At 40.2% G+C, this 21,530-nt stretch overlaps 1 long non-coding RNA gene across 1 annotated transcript; it reads left to right on the top strand.

Annotated features, from left to right (window-relative positions):
• Positions 1–522: 522 nt before the first annotated feature.
• Positions 523–20,475, top strand: LOC118177529. Its single transcript, XR_004755838.1, has 4 exons — positions 523–626; positions 4,324–4,326; positions 19,218–19,392; positions 19,895–20,475. It is a non-coding gene; the product is annotated as an uncharacterized LOC118177529 (long non-coding RNA).
• The last annotated feature ends 1,055 nt before the right edge of the window (positions 20,476–21,530 follow it).

The raw sequence follows: 21,530 nt of genomic DNA on the forward strand, positions 1-21,530 counted from the left end.
TGACAAAACCATGGGGTGCTGTATGGTTTCTGGTCAGAAAGATATTCTCTCTTCACAATGTAAACTGCACTCACTCACAGTTATCAATGCTATCCTAAGTATACAAATCTTCTGTTAATATTTTATGCACAATCATGCTTCAATGTGTATACTTACAGATTCATATTTGTTACCATAAAACAGTTGGATTATTATTCTGACCTCTCATATTTAACCCATGTAAGGAAATCATAGCAATACGGTAGTCAAAATAAGAGCACCTCTTCTACGAAAATACTAACAAAAACTCTTGCTTGACCAATCGCAGGTTCTACCTTTATTGTCCTGCAGCACCTATCAAATATTTTTCAAGTCTTAGCGAAAGAAAGGCCTTTTTGGAAGGATTATCTCACCCTACTATTATGTCCACTGCCATGTGAAAAGCCAAGCGAGCCTCCCTGCCTTTCACCTGCCCGCGTAGCAAAGGACTTGAGTGACTGATCTACATCAGCTACTGCGAGCAACAAGGCAGCCCTGGGGAGGAAACAAGCTGACATATTCTAGTCCATGTGCAAGTGGTCAGGCCACGAGGCCTCTGTTTAGAAAGAAGACCCCCCGGTAACACCAGCTGAATGAGCTCTCAGCAGGTCAGAGCACAAGGCTTGCTCCCCGAGACAGATTCCCATATCTTAATCACTCAGTGCTTGTTGTTACGGGCAATGTTGTGTTATTCTGCTTTTATGCATTCCCCCCCCCGGGTTTTTGTTCTGTGAATTGCAGTTTTAGGTTCTTTTTCTTTAGCATTCAGATCTCATTCTTTTTAAAGTGATATAGGATAATTTAATCAAGCGGTCTCTAAAATAATAGGAAAGTTATGCTAATTTTTGGAGATTAAAATGTATCTTTTTTTTTGCTCATAAAGTAATGTGCTCTTACTTTATAAGTAACTTGCTCTTTTTTTTTATGGAGAGTTTGAATTGTTTCTTTAATACATTACAAGCTCATCCGGAAAGGATCAGACAACGAATCCCTTGAGCCAAGGTAATAGACGCTGCCCCACACACTAGCTCTGCAGCCTTTTATGCCTTTCAGTAAAAGCCTGAGTGGAATGTATTTTTTGTAGGAGGAGTTAACAGAAGCCTAATAATTGGATTCAGAAGGAGCAGATGCTGTTATGGTTGTTAAGGAATCTTCATTCTTTAAAAGTCCTAAAGTTTCTGTTACTGCAGAGGCTACCTATGCTTTTATTTCTAGGCTCTGGGCTACAGCACTAGGCTGAAAGGTAGGGTTCCTGTGTTTGCTGTTGTTTTCGGAATAGCCTTCATCCCTTACTTTGTTGCTTTGTGTATCACTAGCGATGAACATCTAAGCTTAAGTGCTTTGATGTCAGCTGTTTTAAAAAGCAATACAAAACCTAGTGGTCTGGTACTATTGCGGTCTGCCAAGGCTACTGAGTTCTTCAGAGATTCATGCATGTGCACTTCTTCCCCTATGTGGGACTGCTGTTTGCAGGAAGGTTTTCATCCTTGCTTTCCTCCTGGATCAGGTCCCATTTCAGGTCCACAAGCTCCCAGAATAGCACAGCCCCCATCGCTGGGCACTGATGTGCAAAGGAGCGCTCGCTTTGGTCCCTGAGCACTTCTGTGCTGCAGCACAAACAGAGCTCAGTGCTGGCAATCATTGGACTTTGAAATGACCAAAAGTAACTCAAAGGTTCTGCATCCATTGTCTGTTTTACCATTCTATACAAAAAGCCCTACCAAGTGTCACTTGCAAAGCAGTGCTTCATAGCTTGCAAGTGTACACTGACTTTGCACAGTGAAAATGACTGCAATGAGGGCAAGGCACTGGAGAATAGTACTTACCAACAGTACTTTAAAATAACTTTCTGCTCTTTAGCCCCATGGGCACTGTGGTTTTAACTTTATTTTGCTGTATGACATTGGAACTGTATCTTTAATTGTACGGTATAAACGCTCCAGTCTGCTCTCAAACAAGATAGCGTCTATTGTTCTCTTCTGGTCTTTTGTATTATTTATTCCATGACTGTAAAAGGAGAGCTCATCACTCTGATGCTTATAGGGCTGTAGTAGCACTTGTACCTTTTAATAAACAAACATTCATGGGAATGCTCAGGAGGACATCAAGGTTGGTTCCTGTGGTAAACACTGTGAAGGAGCCCTTAGTGACACTTGACTTCTAGCAGAATTTGTTGTAAAGCCTAATGATTTTCTTCGCCTGGGGTGGAACACAGAAAAATTATGAGAACAAGGGCAGGAATGTTTATGGTTTCTGGTGCATTTTCTTCTGTGAAATGCATTCTAGGTCTGTAGTGAGAATTAACCTGAAGATGAGACTAGCCTGCAAGCCTGGGTTTGCTGAACAAACACAAAATTTGAAGGATGAGCACACACATGGAGCTGGATTCAGACCTAAGAGTGTGTGTATCCAGTGGTCGGAGTGCCAGACTGAAGGACAGGCTGATATGTACTCATAATGGGGTGTGATCTTTGCTCAAAGGCATTTCTTTCCCAGTACTTTTTTATTTTTTACACTCCTTTGTGTTTCTCTGCAGACTATGAAAATCCACAGGAGTGGAAAGTATTTTGTTGGCCGAGTGTTTAGCCCTATCCTGCCTGTGCTCTGTAAGCAATACAATAATGAAAGCAACAAACATTAGTTCAGGTCCTCATTCTGTTTCTGATGGGAAATTTAATTCTGTTTAGTTGTTTAGGTTGTTTTTTTTTTTTTTTTTTTTTTTTGTTTCTTTGTTTTTGTTTGTCTTTTTTTTTCTTTCTTTTTTGGCTTATGGCAGGGGAGTGAGTAGATGGCAAGGCTTTCCCTTGATTAATCGCTATCACTTTCTGCTCTTTTCACAACATGGCATTGACTTCAGTTCTTGTTTTGCTGTGCTGCCAACCCAGGGTCAGCTCCTGGTGTCCTCTTTCTCACTGCTGCCCCTGTGTCTTTCCAGGAACAGAGCAATTTTGCTCTGGTGAAAGGGAAGAAAGGTTGATGGCCAGCTGGTGTTATTGCTTCTGTTTTCCCTAACCTCTTTTCCCTGCTGCAGAAGTGAAATAGACATAATCCTTTACGTTGCACAGTCTCAATTCATACTCAGCACTGAAGGGACCAGATAATGGAATTGGGAGTTTCTACCTGTAGGTCACCAAGATCAAATTTGGCTCACAGTGGTAATGATCAGAACTGGCTGCAACTGAATGGCTCTTTCAGTATCCTGTGAGAAAAGAGAGTATTGGTTCAGCCAGATCCAATCCCTTAAGCAAGTATACAGCATTTCAGTCTCAGGTGTCTCTTCTGTTTCAGTTAACTAAACTGGAGCTAAATTAGCTTTAAAGTTCATCAACTGTGTACCTTTCGTGGGAACTGAACTTGTTCATGAAAGAAATGAAAATACAGTGTGAATTCAGATACGCGACTCTTGAAAATCAAGTGCAGTATTATGCACATTAGGGCTGTAATTTGGTATTCGTGGCAATTTCTGTACACACTCCTGAGATTATCATGGGATTTTTTTTTTAAGTGGGTGTGTATTTATGCATGCTTTAAGTCTTTCTTGCATTGCTAGAGTGTTATATAGAAGCATTGGCAGAAATTTTAACATTGCCCATTTATCTCTTCTGAAATTTTCACCTGCAATTTTTCCTATATTTACTAAATAATCATGGATCAGAAGATGTTCATTTTAGATGACTCACTTTTATCAATAAATGTCTTGGTCTGTTTTAGTCCTTATTTACTTGAGGTGACCTACTCCAGTCAAATCATCTTTGCACATCAGGAAATGCAAACTTTTCATATTCCAGAATGCTGCTCCAGAAATAATGTCCAGGATATCAGGAATGTGGGGCATGCTGAAGTGACTGCCGTAATAGTAAGACTTCATTTGGGTCAAGCAAACACTTGATTTACCAGGCTGAATAGATGTTTTTGGCCAGTGACTGTGTGATTCGTTTTGTGAGAGTAGTGCTGCCTATATTCTTTTACTGGATGTAGTTATTTCTTCTCATGGGCAGAGGAATTATTGGTGGCATTTTATTGATGACTCAGGTTTTCCTTGAAAGCTAATTTTGTCTGTAAATATTTGCTAGCACAATTCCAAGTTCAGGTTCCTATGTGGCTTTTTCAAGACTGACTTAGAGGACCCAATATATTAATGTTAAGCTAAGTTTTTTGAATACAGTATATAATCCCTCACCCTTGTATTTATCATACTGCTTATAGGCCCATCAAGTTTTCCATCCAGTTGCTCATGAATAAATAATATGACATGCTGTCTCCTCAACAGCTGCTTTCTGCTCCTTCGTTCTGCCAGTGATGCAGAAAGTCACCCTGCATTTGCATATGAAATACCAACTCCAAATCACAGTTGTGCATCCTGGACAAATGCACAGGACAATAAATGAAACCCCAAGGAATGCTTTCAGATGTCTGTGGGCCAGGCAACTTATTTGAATATGGCTCAGGTGGTGGCCTATGGAAATTTTAATTCTCTCACTCAGACTTGGTGCAAATTCAAGCATCCAGCAAGCCCCTGCCCTTTGGAACTATCCATTTGAGCATCAGCAACGTTTTATAGCTTGCCTGTCATAATGGAAACAGTTGGGGTCTAAACTGCTAGAAGATCATTGCACTTAAAACTGAGCACGTCTTGTGAATTGGAGTCATTGTGCAGAATAAAGAGGGCTGAGTGATAAATTTGTATATCGTAATTGTCTGGTATAGAAAGAATGTCTTTCAAATTTGTCTTTTCTGAATTCCTCTTATTGTTGTTTCTTCAGGGCATAAAAATCTTTGATGAAAGAAAGAAGAAAAAATAACAGCAAAACTGTTTCTTTGTAATGATAGGAAATAGTTACATAAAATATGGAATTTGAGAGATCTAAAAATCAAAAAAAGCTCCCAACCACTGAACAGAAGCCTATAATTATAATAAAAAAATAAAAATAGATCTCCAGCCTACCAGGAAATATGCCCATGTCCTTCTCCACTGCAAGTCCTTGTGTGTCCAGTCCTCGTGTCCTTCATTGTGGTGTCTCCACCACTGTCCCATGTATGTCACAGCTGCGTGCCAACCCCAGAGCCCATTTTCCCTCTCTGTGGGGGGAACATCCAGGTCTCTGAGCATAAAAGGGTCTGAATTTCTCTCCAGTCTCATCCTGGATCTGGGCAACAGAAAAAGGGCTGCTGCGGCCGTGGGACCCAGCACGTAGCACATCTGGCTCGTGGTGCAGAGACTGCAGAACCTCTGGCAGCGTGGCTGTAATACAGGGTTGTGCTATGCTGTAAATCTTTAAATAAATCAGGGCTTTAAATGTCAGACAGATGCATAATATATAATAATCCATTAGAATACTGCAGTAGGCACTGGGAGAAATTTAAGAAACATAAGCAAAATAGTCTTGTCGGCTAACGACTACAAACAAGGTAGGACTATGGTTGAGTGGCAATGGTTGAGTCTGCAAGAGAGAAGGCTCCAGCAATCAGGTGGTGTGTGAATTTAAGTGGCTACAGCCCAAGGTGTATTTTGGCACATGAGAACAGGGTTCAAGGTTCTTAGTGCAGCACGGAGGTTGTAGATGAGCATGAAAAGTAAGTTTGTAAGAACTAGAGGAGGGAAGGAGTGAGCAAGGTCAGGCCCTGAGCAGTGGATCAAAACCATGAGTATTTGCCTACAGCCTGTTGGGGTGTCCCCTTGTGACTGCCTGGGGCTGTGCCCAGTTCTGAGATTCACTTCAGTCATAGCCAAGGCATCCCACATTTATGCACTGTAGAAATTCTTAATCTCGTCATTTTTATTTTCAGTTTATTTTAGATGTGAAATTTAGCATGATTTATTGTTGTCTGTCTCCTGACTGGACGTAATCCAACACCCGAAGTCTTCTGAGCAGTGCAGGGTGTTAAAATGGCTGGATAGAATCAATGCATTCTTTTGATTGCCGTAATTTGTAAATCAATTAACTAAATCAAAAGATAAAAAGCTGACTTGGCAACAAGACTAAGTTGGTGGTGGGTTTTTATTTTTTTTTATTGGTTTCTTTTTTTTTTTTTTTCTTCTAGATGGAGCCATACATTTGCTAATACATAGGAACCAGTAGCAAATCCTGAAATGTCAGGTTGGTCAGTGGAAAGCAAAACTAATTATAGATGGCAACTGGAAATCAAACTATGTTTTGGGAGAGTCCTAAGAAAAACGAGACAATTTGCTTAAAAAATAAATCCTCAAACATATCCACAAGCAAAGAAGCTCATCTATCCTGTGAAAGCACACATTAGTGTTTTCTGAAGATCTAAAACTTAATCAAAAGCAGAAATTAGAGCTCTGTCTCTTACTCTCTGAGAGAACTTTTTGTACAATTCCACCCTGAAATAATCATCAGCATCTTCCAAAGTGCTGGCTTTCTTGGCCACTTTGAGTGCTGTGCTCTTTAAGGTGCTGGCCATGTATCCCAGTAGTAGCTGCTGAGTGCTAAGTATTTGGGAACATCTAGTCCCCAGCAAAGGAAAAAATTACCGTAATACTTGCAACATGACAAAAATAATTGCAAGAAATAAGCAAGCAGGAATTTTAATGCTGGAGTTTTGTTGAAGTGAAAATACATGGACAGGTTTCCCTCACAGGTCTTGAAAATAACCTGTTTAAGTTTTCATGTTGCTGGTGGTCCGTTGTCATATATTAGATGTAGTTTGGGAAAATTTCTTCCTGGTAAGTTTAAGAATCTGAAAAGTATGAGCATGGATTTAATTTGTTTTCTTTTGGATGCCACTAAAAACACCACCTTCTGTTTTAATATGATTTTTTTTTTTTTTTTTTTTTTTTTTTGCACAGTACTTCTTGTGTGTTTGCTTCTCTTTCCTTTCCACCTGTCATTTTTTGCTTTGTCTTTCCCTACAGAATTCATTTTGCTTTGCTGGTTTACATTGAAGTATGGTTCAGTGAGGCCCCAGTGCTTTCTGGAGCTACTTCGAGCAACGTCATAAGCAAATCCATGTTTAATGAAGCATTTTACAAGACCAGTTTAAACCCACCTGCTAAAATAGCACATGGTTTACTTTAATATCATCTGTGGCTAAATAAAGGGAGGACCAGATAGTTGTTTCGCTTTCAAACTATTATGTACAGCTGTTGGTAAGAGCAATTAAACTTGGTAAGAGGAATTAAACTTTGAATTCAATAAAATGCACTCTGCTTTAGTTAAGTAGAGATTTGATGAGTATATATTAGTGTAAGTCCATCCAGAGGAACGAAGCCCAAATGGTAAGGGGGTATCCAATTACTTTTGTCTCTGCCAACAGACATGCTGCTCTAATTAAAAGTCTGCATAGAATATTTATAACCAAAAAGAAGAAGAAAAACTCCCAACAGTAAGCCTGCCAAAAACAATGAGTGCAAAGTGGAAATCCTCCGAGTAAGGGAATCATAAACTTTTCTGTAATGCTTTTCTTTGTTTTCCCAGCTCTGAGGGCCTGAATGACAGTTTGGATAAAATATATATTCTGTTATTAAAAAATAAATGGTTGAGTTCACTGCAGAACTTACTAGATGAAATTGTGTCGCATTATGTAGGAGGTCAGAAGAGACTGTTGGAGTGTTACGGATCTTAAAAAGTGCACAAGCAGTAACGTAAGTAGGTGTGAGTCCATCTTGAGAACGTGGTGAAGCTGATGGTGACAACAGGGGAACCATCCCAGACCCAGAATATCGTCTGCCTTCCCCCAGTAATCTCAAAAGGCCTCCTATAGTACTTTTTGTCTGTGGATTTTGAAGGCATTGGTGTCATTGCTCCCATGCTGTAGATGCTTGGGGACGTAATAAAATGAACTGACATGCATATAAGGTCACCCATGGTAAATGCCAGAGCCAGAAACAAGCCCAGGCCTCTGGAATGCTGCTCTCTTTTCTTTTCTCTCCTTTTCTTTCCTGCCTTACATTTCCTGTATTTGGGTTGTTTCTGAGGTTTTATATGCACCCTGCTGGCATTCACAAATATCCTTCATAATGGCCCTTTTTTTGTGAGGTATTGAGTCTGGCATGCTAAATAGCACTGAAACGAGCAGTTACTCAGCCCTGAGCTGCACACAGCAGCATATGGATTAATAATACTCCTCAAAGAGGTATCTGTAAAAGCTGTGGGTGATGAGCAGCTTGGAAGAAGAGTCCCTGTCGTCTCCCTATATAGGAAAATTGAACGCTTAAGTGTCTGGTTCCAAGAAACGGAAAGCCAAAATTTTATACGGTGTGACACATTTTAGCATTTTTCTTCTACGAGTGATGATTCTAATTATGTGTTATACAGACCTAATTCTTGCAATGGTTCTTTTATTTTTTTTTTCCTCCCTTCTTTGTTCCTGGACTACTTAGTGTAACATTGTGCATACTCTTATGGGGAAAAAAAAACACAAACCAAAACAAAAAACCAACACTAGGGCATGTGCCCCACAATTCATCCTTCTGTTGAGTGTAAAAGCAATGGGAGCTGTTCAGAGCAGACAAGAATATTCTGCTTCATTTATATCTTCTTTATCTGAATGAATTTCACCTCATAAATCCTGTGAGGTCTCTTCGCTTTGACTTTCCTTAATTTCATTGCCTGAAACTGTCTCTCTGAAAACTGCTACTTACAGCACAGCGTGAGTTCGGGGAGAGAAGAGAAGAAGGGGTCTCGCCCTCTCCTGCCTCTTGCACTCATTTAGCATATTGCTTGAATAGGTGGGTTGGGAGCATGCTGGCAGCTGTTAAAATGAAGTGTTTGCATTCTCCAATCAATGATAGCCTTCTGCAGACCTGCTCCTATAATCCAAAAGAGAACAACAACAGAAACTCAGGTGCTTATGTGGCACTGGGGCTTTCTTATAAATCCTGCTGTGGAAATTCCTAGCCTACCAATGGCAGCGTTGGTCTCTCTGTTATCTATATAATGCTATTGGAAAGGCTTTTGTTCTACTAATCCACGTGTAGCTCTTAAAAAACTCAATTCTATAGAATGAATTTTATATAAACCTTCGCAATTTTTGATCTTTGCCCAAAATTCCTGTCAGTCCGATAAAGCTTTTATTTCATTTTTTTTTTTTTTTTTGTAGTCCCTTGGTTTATGGAGGCGTGTGAACTGTTGGAGGCAAATTCAAATTTCCCAACATCGCAGAGCATTGTTTATCATGAAATACATGTATACCTGGTATGTGATATTTTTAAATACACGTATTTGAGCCAGGGTTCATAGTGATATTTGCTACGATAGACTGCATTGTGCAATGCTCCTGCAAGCATATCCTTCCGATATTTTTAGCAGCTTGGATAATACAACTAGTCTGCTGTCCAGCAGCATAGCAATCAATGTCTTGTTCCCAAAAATAAGGAACTAACCTACCTCAACTTCCCTTAACTGCAAAAAGGAATTTTTGAGCTGCCTCCCTGCGCTCCTCAAGGGCTGCATTTGGCTTTATTTTGACTAGGAGGGCTCTGAGTGCCCTGTGGCAAGTGGTCCAGGATTGGTGGAGAGCATCAGGAGCCTTGCAGAGTCGCGTTCTTGTACAGGGGGACTCGTAAAGCTTCTGGATTGTTTTCAGCAGGTTTACAACTCTACGTGATATGGAAAAACTGTAAGCTCAATAAATCAAAGGTTGGAAGAATAAAGAATTATTAAGTAGATAGGCATGTTTCTTTTATTATTGTTTCAAGTTTCCACAATATTCTTGTGATCTTGGATGTTTTTTTCATATGCAATAAATAGTATCGAGTATTACAGGAAATATCTGACCATCTTTTTCCTTAAGGATTCCAAACATCTTGATTTTTTTCCCTGAAATTATTGTTGGGACTTAACAGCATACTATAATTTTCTCATACTAAGGTTCAGCACGGATGTGTTTGTAGTATGTTTTTCAGAGAAATGCTGATGTTGCTGTCAATATTCCATTTTCTGTTTTCTTTCTTTTCTTTTTTTTTTTTTTTTGAGCATCATTCTAGGTTTCTTTCTCTCCAGTCAGAAATGCGTTACAGGAAAATGTAGAAGTGCTTTTTCTTTTTAACATAGACTTCAAAAAAAAAGGGGGGGGGGGAGGGCATGTGGGAAATAAAACTGTTTTTCAGTGCAAAAATTATGATTTGATTACTGAGGAGGTTAGCTTGGCAGAAAAAAAAAATACTTTGGAAAAAATAAAGGAAAAGCTTTAAAATATATTTCTTTCCATAGCAATTTTAAGGAGATAAGTTTTCTGAAGTGGATACAAGTCATTAAGCTGGAATTTGGATATGCATCATGAAATGCACATAATAGAATCTGTACGTGTGACAGAACTTTCTCCATCTCTAATGAAAGTTCATTACGGATCTTTGCATATTCTCCTCAACAAGGCCAACTCATTCTGCCCCAGTAGATCAATTAACTTTTCTTCGCCATCTGTTCAGCCAGCCATTAGTTCTGTCAACTTTGCATCTTCTGGTGGCTTTCAACAACAGAAGGGCTTTCGGAAGCTGGGGGGAGGCAGGTGTCAGTGGTGTGCTGGAGTGTGCTTGCTGTACATGGTGAGAGCAGATGGGAAGACCTTGAGAAGAGAGCCTAGCGATGGAGCACAGTGATTCTATTTGTAGGTTGTTCTTCATTCAATTAAAGTATTGTTGTGTCTGATGTTCCTCATGCTTGCTGGCATAGTGTAACTCTATCAGTGTATTGCTTCTGTTATACCGCTAGCAGAAGCCTGGCTCTAGTTTGGTAAAAGCAATGTAATCTATCCCCGTCCTTCATTGAGCTTTGGATCAGCCCATAGGAGACCAAGTGTGGGCCTACAGAGTTACAGAAGGATGCTGAACTGGCGCTGGGGCCAGAAGCTCCCTCGCAGAACGCGGTGTCTCTGTTAGGAACGGACAAAAAGTTGATGGGATTGAGAACAAGAACATCTGATGGCTGCTGAGTCTTTTTGTAAATCTGGCTGCTGAGAGCTCTGCTCCAGGATACAGCGTGTACTAACACAGCTCTGAATGTAATTCTCATCTCCCGACGTTACTGCAGGCTGGAACGTGGAAATACAACTACAAAGGGTGCACTACAGGCTGTACGTTCCGGTGTTAAAAGACACTTGCAAATCCTTGGGTAGAAAGAAGGATTTTCAACAAATTGATTTTTTGGGGGGGTACAGTGGTAGTTATCCAAAGTCTTACCTAAAGCCCGTTCAGATCTTTACCCCTCAGAGCACAAGCCCTGTCCAGCGCTCCTTAGCCTGTCTGTGACTGGTCACAGGTCACGGAGGCTTAGCTCTCTCGAGATGTCTTTATGGGCTGAAAGAAGAGTGTTTAGCAGCTGAAAGAGCCAAGTTCTGAGTTTACTAATACCCAAGGCCTCTCTACGCTTGTATCTTAATGCCATTAATAAAGAATTAATAATAACAGAAAATCAAAAAAGCCTACAGCAAATACCTTCCTTTAAGAACAACTTGAAAAAATAAACGAGGAAAATTACTTTTTTTTTTTTTTTTTTTTTTCTTTTCTCATGACTGTTACCTAACTTGTTATTGCTCGGTAGACAGTGCCTGCAGAATTACAGACCTCTGGCTTTCAGAATTTTGCTTTCATCTCTGCAGAAATGAATCAATATTAACAACATTATGGTTTAAAATAGTAATAATCTCTACTGAGTTCCTGTTTCCTTTGAGATAGATTACTTTCCCATACAAATGGTTACTCTGGGCCCTTTCTTGCTTGCCATTTCACACTCTGCACCTGGGTTCTTCAGTAAATCCTTCATTATATCAGATTTTACCTTATTTGTCAATATTGTAGCCAGCTGTTTGTGTCTCTGTGGTTAATGTCTTGTTGATGCTTCCCTCAGAATTTCCCATTTTCTAGGACTTATAAATTAGCTTTAAAAAGGGGGAAAAAACTCTCCAGCTGAAAATTCAGACCATCATCAGAAATGAAAGTGCTTTAAAGATGTGTTAAGCTGCACAGCAGCCTCTCAAGGGGAGAGATGGGAGCCCTTTTTCTTAAAATCTTTAAATGTTGCTCAGAACAAGTTCTGTATAAAGTACTGCAGGGAACAATCTACCATTGGCAGAGGAACTGCTTTGTATTTTATTTATATAGTAAGAGAAGTGAGGAGCAGGAAGACAAGAAACAACACCAAGTAACAAGTTAATAATATTTATTGTGAGTGTAAATCAAATGCTTGATGTAAAGAGGGGACATGGCATTACTAATAAAAATAGAATTGGGTGACCTAGATAAAGCCTGTCACCTTTGTCTTCCAGGATACATCGTCTGAAAATAGCCACATAACCGGCATGAATAGAAGACTGTGCTTGGGTACGTGGAGAAAAGATCCACCTATAGCTTGGGATTCCCTTTTAAGAAGACTTCACAGAAGCTACTTGTGCATAAATACTGTGCTACTTTTAATTCCTGAAGAGGTCAGTTCTTGTTTCAGAAATAGTTTTCACATTCACTGCTTTCTCTCTCAAACGTGAATGCTTCCTTTAACCTGAAGTGCAAAAACCTAAATTACAGAAATGGTTGGAAACTAATTAGGGATCAGAGGTGCCGCAGCGTTGGGAGCTTTGCAATTGCACAGTGCTTTCCCTTTCAAACAGTGGCAATTGGCAGATGCAGCACAGAGATTTAAATTCATTGCAGAGGAGTGTGGACTAAGCATTACTAGAAGGAGCCAGAGGAAGGAGGGCTGGGAGCACTCTGGTTTTACACCAGCTGTGCCAACAGCAGCTCCTTACCCTCCTCACAGTAGGGTAAAGGACACTGGCCGCGTGTTTACATTTTAACAATTTCTATATTCACGTCCGCTCTGCTTTTGTCCAGAATGTTGTTTTAAATCTGAAAGTTTGTATATTTTTCTTTAAGAACACAGATCTGGCCTTTCAAAAAGGCAATACAAGCAAAATCTCTTGGGGAAAAAATAGGCAAAAGCTGCTGCTTGAAAAGAAATGGGATTCAAGGTTTAGGGGGAAGAACATTATATTTTTTGGTTAATAATCAGTAAATAGTTTGGCTTTCAACTTCTTAAACATGACTCTGATTTTCTGTAGGTATATAATGGTACAGGAGCCCTCGAGGCCACCGTACCCTGGTAGATAAGTACCTGGAGTGGACTGTAGTTCCAATTATCTCTTCCTCATTTCTTTGGTGAGCATAAGCAAATGGGCAGCATGCTCCTGGAGCCCTCCCTTGGCTCCTTGTCACAAGGAAGGTGATGTGTAGACCTCTTCTACAAAGCAATTTGATGGATATAGATGAAAAGTAGATGTAGGCTTTCTGTGTTATGATAAATATTTAATAATTGGGTAAATCCCAATCTGATAAGGTGTTTAGTGAATTTAAATCATATTGTTGAAGTTAATCCTTGAAGGATTAAACTGCAGTGAACAGAAGATACCTCACTTCTGAGCGGCAGTGTTGACATTGGCATTTCTTTGATGGTCATTAACTTAACTATTGCAATTAATTCATCTAAAATTTCCTTTGCATCCACCTGTAGATAACAGCAAGATGCATATAAAGGAGTGTCTGAGTATTTTTTTCAAATTGGGTCTTTGTTTCCCAGTGCTTTCTTAAATGAATGCTCAGACAATGTCCAACAGAAAACAGGCTGTTGTAAAAACAAAATTAGTGTCAAAAAGATGCTTCTGATTCTAGTTCATTCAGTTTGATCTGGAGAATGAATAGATTATTAAGTCTCAATATCCTTATATCATCTCCTGCCATCAGTAAGGAGAGGAAATAAGTATACAAATCACTAAATTGCTTCAAAGCTGCTTGGCAACTGCAAATTACAAAATTGATCATCCAACTCATTTATATTTCTTTCAAAGAGGAGAAGAACTAAAAAAAAAAAACAGTTCAGGATTATCACAAGGAATAAATCCTGTTTCAGGCTGTACTATAATAGCATCAGGGCTTTGTCAGGAAAATAACAAAATTCAAAGCATGCAATAGTAGTATTAATAACGATAAAGAAGCAGCTGTACTTCCCTTCAGATTTGTCCTTTTCACTTCCTCATCCCCAGAGCAGGCCTAAATGTGAATATTCCTTAAACCTGGCTGGTTTTAACCATGAGTATTTTTATATCCAAACAGAACATATGACAGTACTTTATTACTATTTATTTTTTTATTTCTTCTAACTGGTTTTAGTAACCTGGAACTGCAACAGAGGAAAACATCACCTGTGTGAAGAGTTTATGGGTCAACACTATCTCTAAACACTATCTCTAAAGATATGTATTAGCATATCTCATTCTGGGCAGAGAGAATCTGCTAAATGTTAAACATCTTTTTCTCCCGAATATTCAGTGAGTTGTAGTAGTGCAAAGCGAGGTTATTGTTTATTAAACCTGCAGTCACGGTAGGCTTTTCTGCATCTGTTCGTGGAATGGAATAATGTACACTCCAGATTTTCCATGGCCTGTACACCTGCTCTGCATAGCAGCAGCCTCTGTTGCTGCTGTGTAAACCCGGGAAGCAGTGCAAGCAGCTGTACGTTGTGGCTTTAGGCACTGGAGACCTGAGGCTGCACTTGTGCTGCTTCACTTCGCCTGCATGCCCGCGCAGTCTGGGAGGCACAGTGTGCTGCTCCGAGCAAGAATTCCCAATTTTGAACTAGCAGACATGCATGTCTCAGTCTTTTTATTTTTTTCCTGGTGATTTTTTCCCTGTCACACACTATTCCCTTTGTGTTCTTAAAAACACATGAGCTTTCTGGCAACGCTATTACGTTCTCTAACTCCCTGAAGAAGAATCCCAAATAAATTGTGTGCTGATTTCAGTACACAACAAACATAAAAAAAAAGGCAGTTTTGAGTCAGCTCATGCTAGTCTCTGCGGTTTCATGTTGCTGTCTTAGGCTACGTTTTTACTTGGTTAAAGTTGGGTGTCATGACCTGTCTTGAGTATGAACAAAAAAATTCAGTTGAAGAAGCTGTATTGCTATGTCTTCAAACAATCTCACTATGGGTCTTTGCAAATTTATTTTCAAGGGAAGACTTTTTTTTTCCTGTATGTGCACAGAAAAAGGAAACTTTTCAAAACCTGCAGTGTTTCTGGCAGTATTAGTTCTAATTTAACTTCTTTTCCACTTCAGTTTCTATCAGCCTTCTGCTCTGATTATTAAAATGGAGGCAGCAGTCCATTGTTTGATGCCCATGGTGCTCCAGCAAGGAGAAAGGATAAAAGTCCATGCAGTGGGATGGCAAAGCCTCTGTAGAAGCAGTTAGGTTTTCAGGTCCCTTAAGAATGCTTTTAAGGCTCCTGATGTCTTTGGGCTTGTAAAATTATCATTCTGTGTTTATAAGGGGATCAAGAGACTTGTGACTGAAGCATAGGCAACCCTAAGTGCATCTGAAAGTTCCTCGGATGAGAAACTAAAGGAGGGCAAGAGTGGAGATAGCTTTTAAAAAGTGATTATCTTGCATTGTATTGAAAAATTCTGATTAATGATTATGCTGCCTAGGCTGCCTATAAAACACAGTGCTACAGGTAATGCTTCTTTAGCTATTTCTTATATTTGCAATTGCAGCAGCTTTTTCTTATAAGTTGTATTACTTGTAAGAGCATGGTAACACTGTGTAGTTCTCAAACGTTATTGTTGCTGAGGATGTTATGATGGTAAATCCCCTAAAACAGGGTGCTCTAAGATCGTCAAATAACAGAGTAGCTCCACATACACAAATGGAAGATTTTGCTTGAATTTCCTCATTTAGATATGTGAAATTTCTTCTCGGCCCTCCTAATTGTGATGGAAGAACTTTGTGTATGGTGCAGAGAAAGGGAGCAGGTTGAAATGGAGCAGTGCTGCAGACAGGTCCTTTCTGCCACGGACTTTGTGAGGGTCTTCGCATAAATCATCTATCCTCAGGTTGTTCCCATTCTCTGAATCCTTGCAAAAAAGTGAAAGGATGGGAAAAGGAAGGAAAATCTTGAAATGGCCCTTGTCGTTTTCCATGGGTATCAAAGTGAGACATGGAGACAGCGGAGGTGGGAGGTGACCTTTGGTTTCTCATTGCTCCTTTCTGTACCCAGAGGATCAGCTGTCCCTTCTGAAATGTGCCAGATGGTTTATTGATTAGGCAGGTCTCTCAAATCTTGGTGTGCTGCAAGTTTTCATATTTTAAGAGCTCTTGAAATCGCTTGTTACTGGTATGCTGATTGCCAAGGGTATCTCGTCTGTTCTTTAATAAACACAGAGAGGAGGATCACTGCATCCCGGCTCACTTTATCTCATACATCTTGCTACCGCTTGTCCCAAACATTTCTTCCTCCAAAGTTAAACATTATGTGTTCATAGAAATATCTTTTGATGCAGCAGATAGGCACCATCTACAGGCTATTACTGGCTTTTCAGAATAAACTATATATCCAGGCAGTCAGCTCTTAGAGCTTGTTTTTGTTCATTCCCCCCCCCTCCCCGGATTTCTTTCTCACTTTCTTGAGAAACTTTTTACTTCTTAGTCATGAGCAAGGAATAATCGAACAACCAGTATTTTCTGCAATCAGTAAATAATGCAGAGCTCGGAGGGGGTAAATAGGAAAGCGATTGAGAGAAGTAAATGGAAATGAAAATGGAATTACATTGCTTTACAAGATGTAGATATACCAAAAGCAGCTTTAGACATACGAGGCAATAGTTTCTGTCATTTATATTTAGGTCTTAGGTTGAGTTGATGCTTTCTGCTTTGTTTTACCATTAACTCTTTATCAAGATCTCTGTCTGTCATGGGTTTCACTGTTTTATGTGCTTGCTAAACATGTCTGTGCAACGCAAAGAGCTTTTTATTAGAGTTTTTAAAATGAGCTGTCCTTTCACAGTGATGAGGCGAGATGCAGAATGGATGAGAAATACAATTAAAATACAGATTGTGCATTCTTGAAGTTATATTAAGCTGATGTATCCTGCCCATGCAATACACTTTAGGTGAGGAGTGAAATGCAAAGGTTTTATGCAGCCGTTTTTCACATGGTTATCTAGACTCTATTGCTGACAGTAAATGATAATAGGATCATAGATAGATTTGGGTTGGAAGGAACCTGAAAGCCCATCAAAGTTCAACTCTTGGCAATAGGCAGGGACACTGCCCCCCCCCGCCCCATCCAGCCTGGCCTTGGGCAGTGCCAGGGATAGGGCAGCCACAACTCATCTGGGCTGCCTGCTCCAGCATCTCACTACCCTCAGAGTACAGGATTTCTTCCTTATTTCTAATATAAATATACCCTCTTTTAGTTTAAAGCCATTTCCCTTTGTCCTATCACTACCCACTCTGACAAAGAGTCCTTCCACAGCTTTCCTGTAGGCCCCCTTCAGGCACTGGAAATGAAGCCTCCGTATGGGCTTTGTTTGCGGCAAGCCACTTAGGGAAAATTGTGTACTTTCCTATTTTGCAGAGATGTAAAACTGAGGCACAAAGTAATGATGTGTCTTGCCTGGAAATGCATTGGAAGTGGATGGCAGAGGTGTAGCTGAGCTATTAAATAATGATGTTTGTGCAACACTAAGGTTAAATGATTGCTTGACTTGTAGCACAAAAGCATGAACAGCCACCTAAGATGCCTGTTCCATTATCTCAAACTTGCATGTTCTTGCTGAAGACCCAAAGTTCATCTTGCATCCTAGGAGAAGAAATTTAGCCGTCAGAGATGTGTCAGCTAAGGAAAGCTCGTATAACCATAGTGTACTTACCTCTCTTTCGTTGTTTCCAAGAGGAACACAACAAAGGGTCAGAATTTGCCACTTAATGAGAAGGGTTTAAGTAGTCAACGCCCATTTATGTTCTCTCAGAAATAGCTCAGAACAGAAACACTACCACCGAAATGGAATTTGCTCTGGGCTTATCTTTTTATTGTGAGTTATAGGGATTCTGCCAGGTAAATGTTTGTGGACTCATACAGGTCCGAAGATTGCTGCTATCATCTTGATGACAAAAAAATATGGGACTTTTATTTGTGCCTTCTGGGAGCCACAAGGTTAGGAAAATTACTTAAATTTTTTCTTCATTTCCCAGACTGTCTTTTATAGTGAGAAATACACACATCAGTCCTAGAAACACTGATGAGAACCCTGCCCTATCTCACTCCTCCAAGCCTAACAGCTAGAAAAATGGACAGTCGAGCTAAAAGGGGAGGGAAGAACAACTAGTGGGGTGAGCTCACAACATTTTTAGCTCTTCAGAATTGAGCCTGTGCTACAGGAATGGTTAGGGACTCAGAGAACCTGTCGTTTTCACCCAGTTTTTTTTCCTTGTCTGCCAGGTCACATCGTGTTCCTAAACCGCTTGGGTGTTTTTCACAATTGCTTCCAGGTTGCTACATTTCAAAATATGTAGAGAATTGACACCCATCCATTTGTAGCCGTCCAGCTCTGAGTTAGTTAGAAGGAGTTGTTGGTGGATACACAATTAAGAAGTCAGGTCTACCAAAGATGTTTTCTCATCGGTCCCCACGCAGGGGCACCCTGCATCATGGATGAGTCCTGGCGAATTAGGGAGTGGTCATTGCAAAGGTCGCTCCCTCTGGTAACAGTATAACCCTGTTGTTCCTATCCCAAACATTTGCTAAATGCTATTTTTTTTTTCTTTTATGTTAATCTCAGATTGGTTTTACCTTGGGAAATTAAAGGCTGTGTAATAATTTTCAATCTTCTATAGAATAGTTGCAATCTAGATAGATTTTGCAACGTTTTGTATATCTGTTGGCTGGGCTTTCATCCCTTCATCTTGCTCACAAGCAACTAACAAAATCTGTCAGAATACTTCCCCGTGTAGTATTAATCTTTGTCACTAGTTGGCAGCGACAATTCACTCTGAGCTCCCAGTGAGTGGGAGGAAGGATGGAAGGACATCGTTCTAACACATAACAAATAATCATTTTGGAGGGAAGAAGAAAAAAAAAAAAGCTTGGATTTCTTTAATTTCTATGCTTAAAACTAACTCAACTATCAACAACAGCAACTAAGAGACTTACAGGTCCAGAGGGAAGGAATGCAGTGTGTAGGCACTGGAGGGATAAGGCTGTTCTTTAGTAGACACATGCCGAAGACACGCTCTTCCTTCTGCACGCAGTCGGAAGGAAGGAAGCACGTTAAGAGAGAACCTATCACACGTGGATCAGAGCATAGGTCCTGTATATTCAGAAAGCTTCTATCCCTTTTGCAGCCTCTTACTATACAGCATTCATCCAAGTGTAAGAACAGCTTGCTTTACTTTTTTTCCCCTTAGCACAAAAGTAACAAGCAGCAGCGCACAAACCGAGGCCCAGAGCTGAGAACACAAGCAGTGGTCCACGAGCCCAGGGACGAGGAATTCTAATGCGATCTGCAGATGTTTCTTGCCTCGGCTTTCACAGAGCTGACAAGGCATTTCGCTTAGCGAGAGGTAATCACCAGGTTGTGTTCTGCACAGGTCTGTAGCTAATGATTGGCTGGGTCTGTTTCTTAACTGATGTTATTAATAGATTTTATGGACGTGGGGACATTTAGTCTTTGCAGAGGATTTTATTTATGCACCTCATGAAGTATTGCATTTTTCTGTAAATTGCTGTCTCAGAGCCTGACTGTTTTGGAAGGTTTCTTTTGGTTTGTTTTAATTGACGTAACATTGAAAAAATCTCAGAACAATGGCAGTGGAGTTCATCGGCTATTGCCTCAATAAATCATTTAGTACTTTGGGTGCAAAAAAGACCCAAAGGTTGTCATTTGAATGGAAGTACTAAGTGTGGGAAGTGTTTTTTTTTTTTTTTGGGGGGGGGGGAAGATGTCTTCATTATGTTCAAGTTTATCTTGGATCTAGGGGCAAGGGAGTTGTGCAGTGAAAATAAAAAGAAACTCTTGGGAAGAAGGTAATTACAGTTATTAAGCAGTTGGCTAATCTGTGCACTTCTACTGTGAAGCTTTTGTCTTTGCAGTGTCTACCTGTCTCACTGCTAATTAGTTGTTTAAGGCCTGAACCCTGGTCTCCCATTTGAAATCAGTGGAAATAGTCTCCTTGAATTGTACTATCTAGGTTTGATCCTGTAAGAGCCTTTGATTTATGGGGCTGCTACTGGTTTCAGCGAGCATTCTGCTGCCACAGAGCTTCCAAGAAGAGTCTCACGCTGTGGCAGAGAGCTTGCATGTTAATTCTGTGGCATGTTTTGGTTTGCTTTTTAATTTTTATAATGAATGGCTGGAGTGTTGCTGTGCTTGTATAAAAGATAAGTACTGGAGTTAAAAACATAAAACAGGTCACTATCTCAAGAGCAACTAACCACTTCTGCGTGACCAATTTTGCAATATACTTAAAGAAACGCTATTTTCAAAAGACTAATAAATTGCAACAACATATTTGTGACAATACGAGAAGCATTCACTTACCATCTTGGGCACTGACAGAACGCTCTAGGTTCAGGAACTGTACAGCCTGGTTGACTCATCTCTGTAAGAATAATAAGTGGGGTTATGTTCTTCACATGAGTGTTATGAGATTTTTTTTCTTCTTGAATGTTAGGAAAACTCTTTTGCAAGCTCATAAAATTCTTTGAGGGTCCCTACTAGAATAGCAGCAAATGCCCAGCCTTTGTGCTGTGCAGAAAACATTCCTATGAATTCTAAAAATGACAGGGGGAGCAGAAAGAGGATTCTCAAATAAATTAAATATGAATTTCACTGAAGGCAGTGAAGCCATGTTTCCCAGGTCAGGGTTTTCTGTTGGACCCCTGGAAAAGAGTTTCATTTAGTTGTTGCTGGTTTTTGTTCGTGTGTTTGTTTTTGGAGGGGGGTGTGTGTGCAATGTTGGTTTCAGAAATGTATACTTTGCTGCTGCAACTTTCCCAGATCTCTTTTAATTAACTGGCCCATGTGATCTCTCACATTCTAGACATCAGAGATTTTTCCTGGAATATGGAAATACTAAAAAGTTATTTGTAGTCATTCAGTGTTTCCTCCCCTAATGGATTCTATGGCACTTAGCATGCACTTACCTCAGTTTTTATCTCACTGCCCATCGCCCTAGGATCTGAGCTCTTCCCATCAAAAGTAAAATCTCTTTCCCTGAAATACTGATGATGAGAATGGACAGGTTGTTTGCTTTAGACAAGCGATAAAAAGAAATCCAAGAAGGCAAAGCTAAATGAAGAGAAGGCAGTTGCATTTAGGGGAATTATTGCTCACAGCGTACGTGGAAAAGATGGGCTTTGTATTTCAGTTCTGGAAGCGATAAGGTTGTTCTCATTTGGCATAGTGTCATGGATTTTAAAGAGGGGGAGAGTCTGTTTGTCCATTTGGTGATGTAACGTAGCTGGTAGCATTTCTTCTGGTCGAGTCCATCGTGGTGATCTCTCTGAGAATCTCAGTTGGAACAGTGGGGGTCTCCGGGGGGGGGGGGGCGGGGCCCACCGGCTTTTTTTTTTTTTTTTTCTTTTTTTTTTTTTTTTTTCCTCTTGCTCTGAAGGCTTTGTTTTCATTTACTCTTCTGCAAGAAGCCAGGTGTCTGGGCAGGGCTTGGCCACCAAATGGCTGTTCCCCAGGGAAGGAAGCAGCAGTCAAGCTGGGAGCATCTCAGCA

The sequence above is a fragment of the Oxyura jamaicensis genome, chromosome 22, assembly GCF_011077185.1.
Source record: "Oxyura jamaicensis isolate SHBP4307 breed ruddy duck chromosome 22, BPBGC_Ojam_1.0, whole genome shotgun sequence".
NCBI classification, from domain to species: Eukaryota; Metazoa; Chordata; class Aves; order Anseriformes; family Anatidae; genus Oxyura; species Oxyura jamaicensis.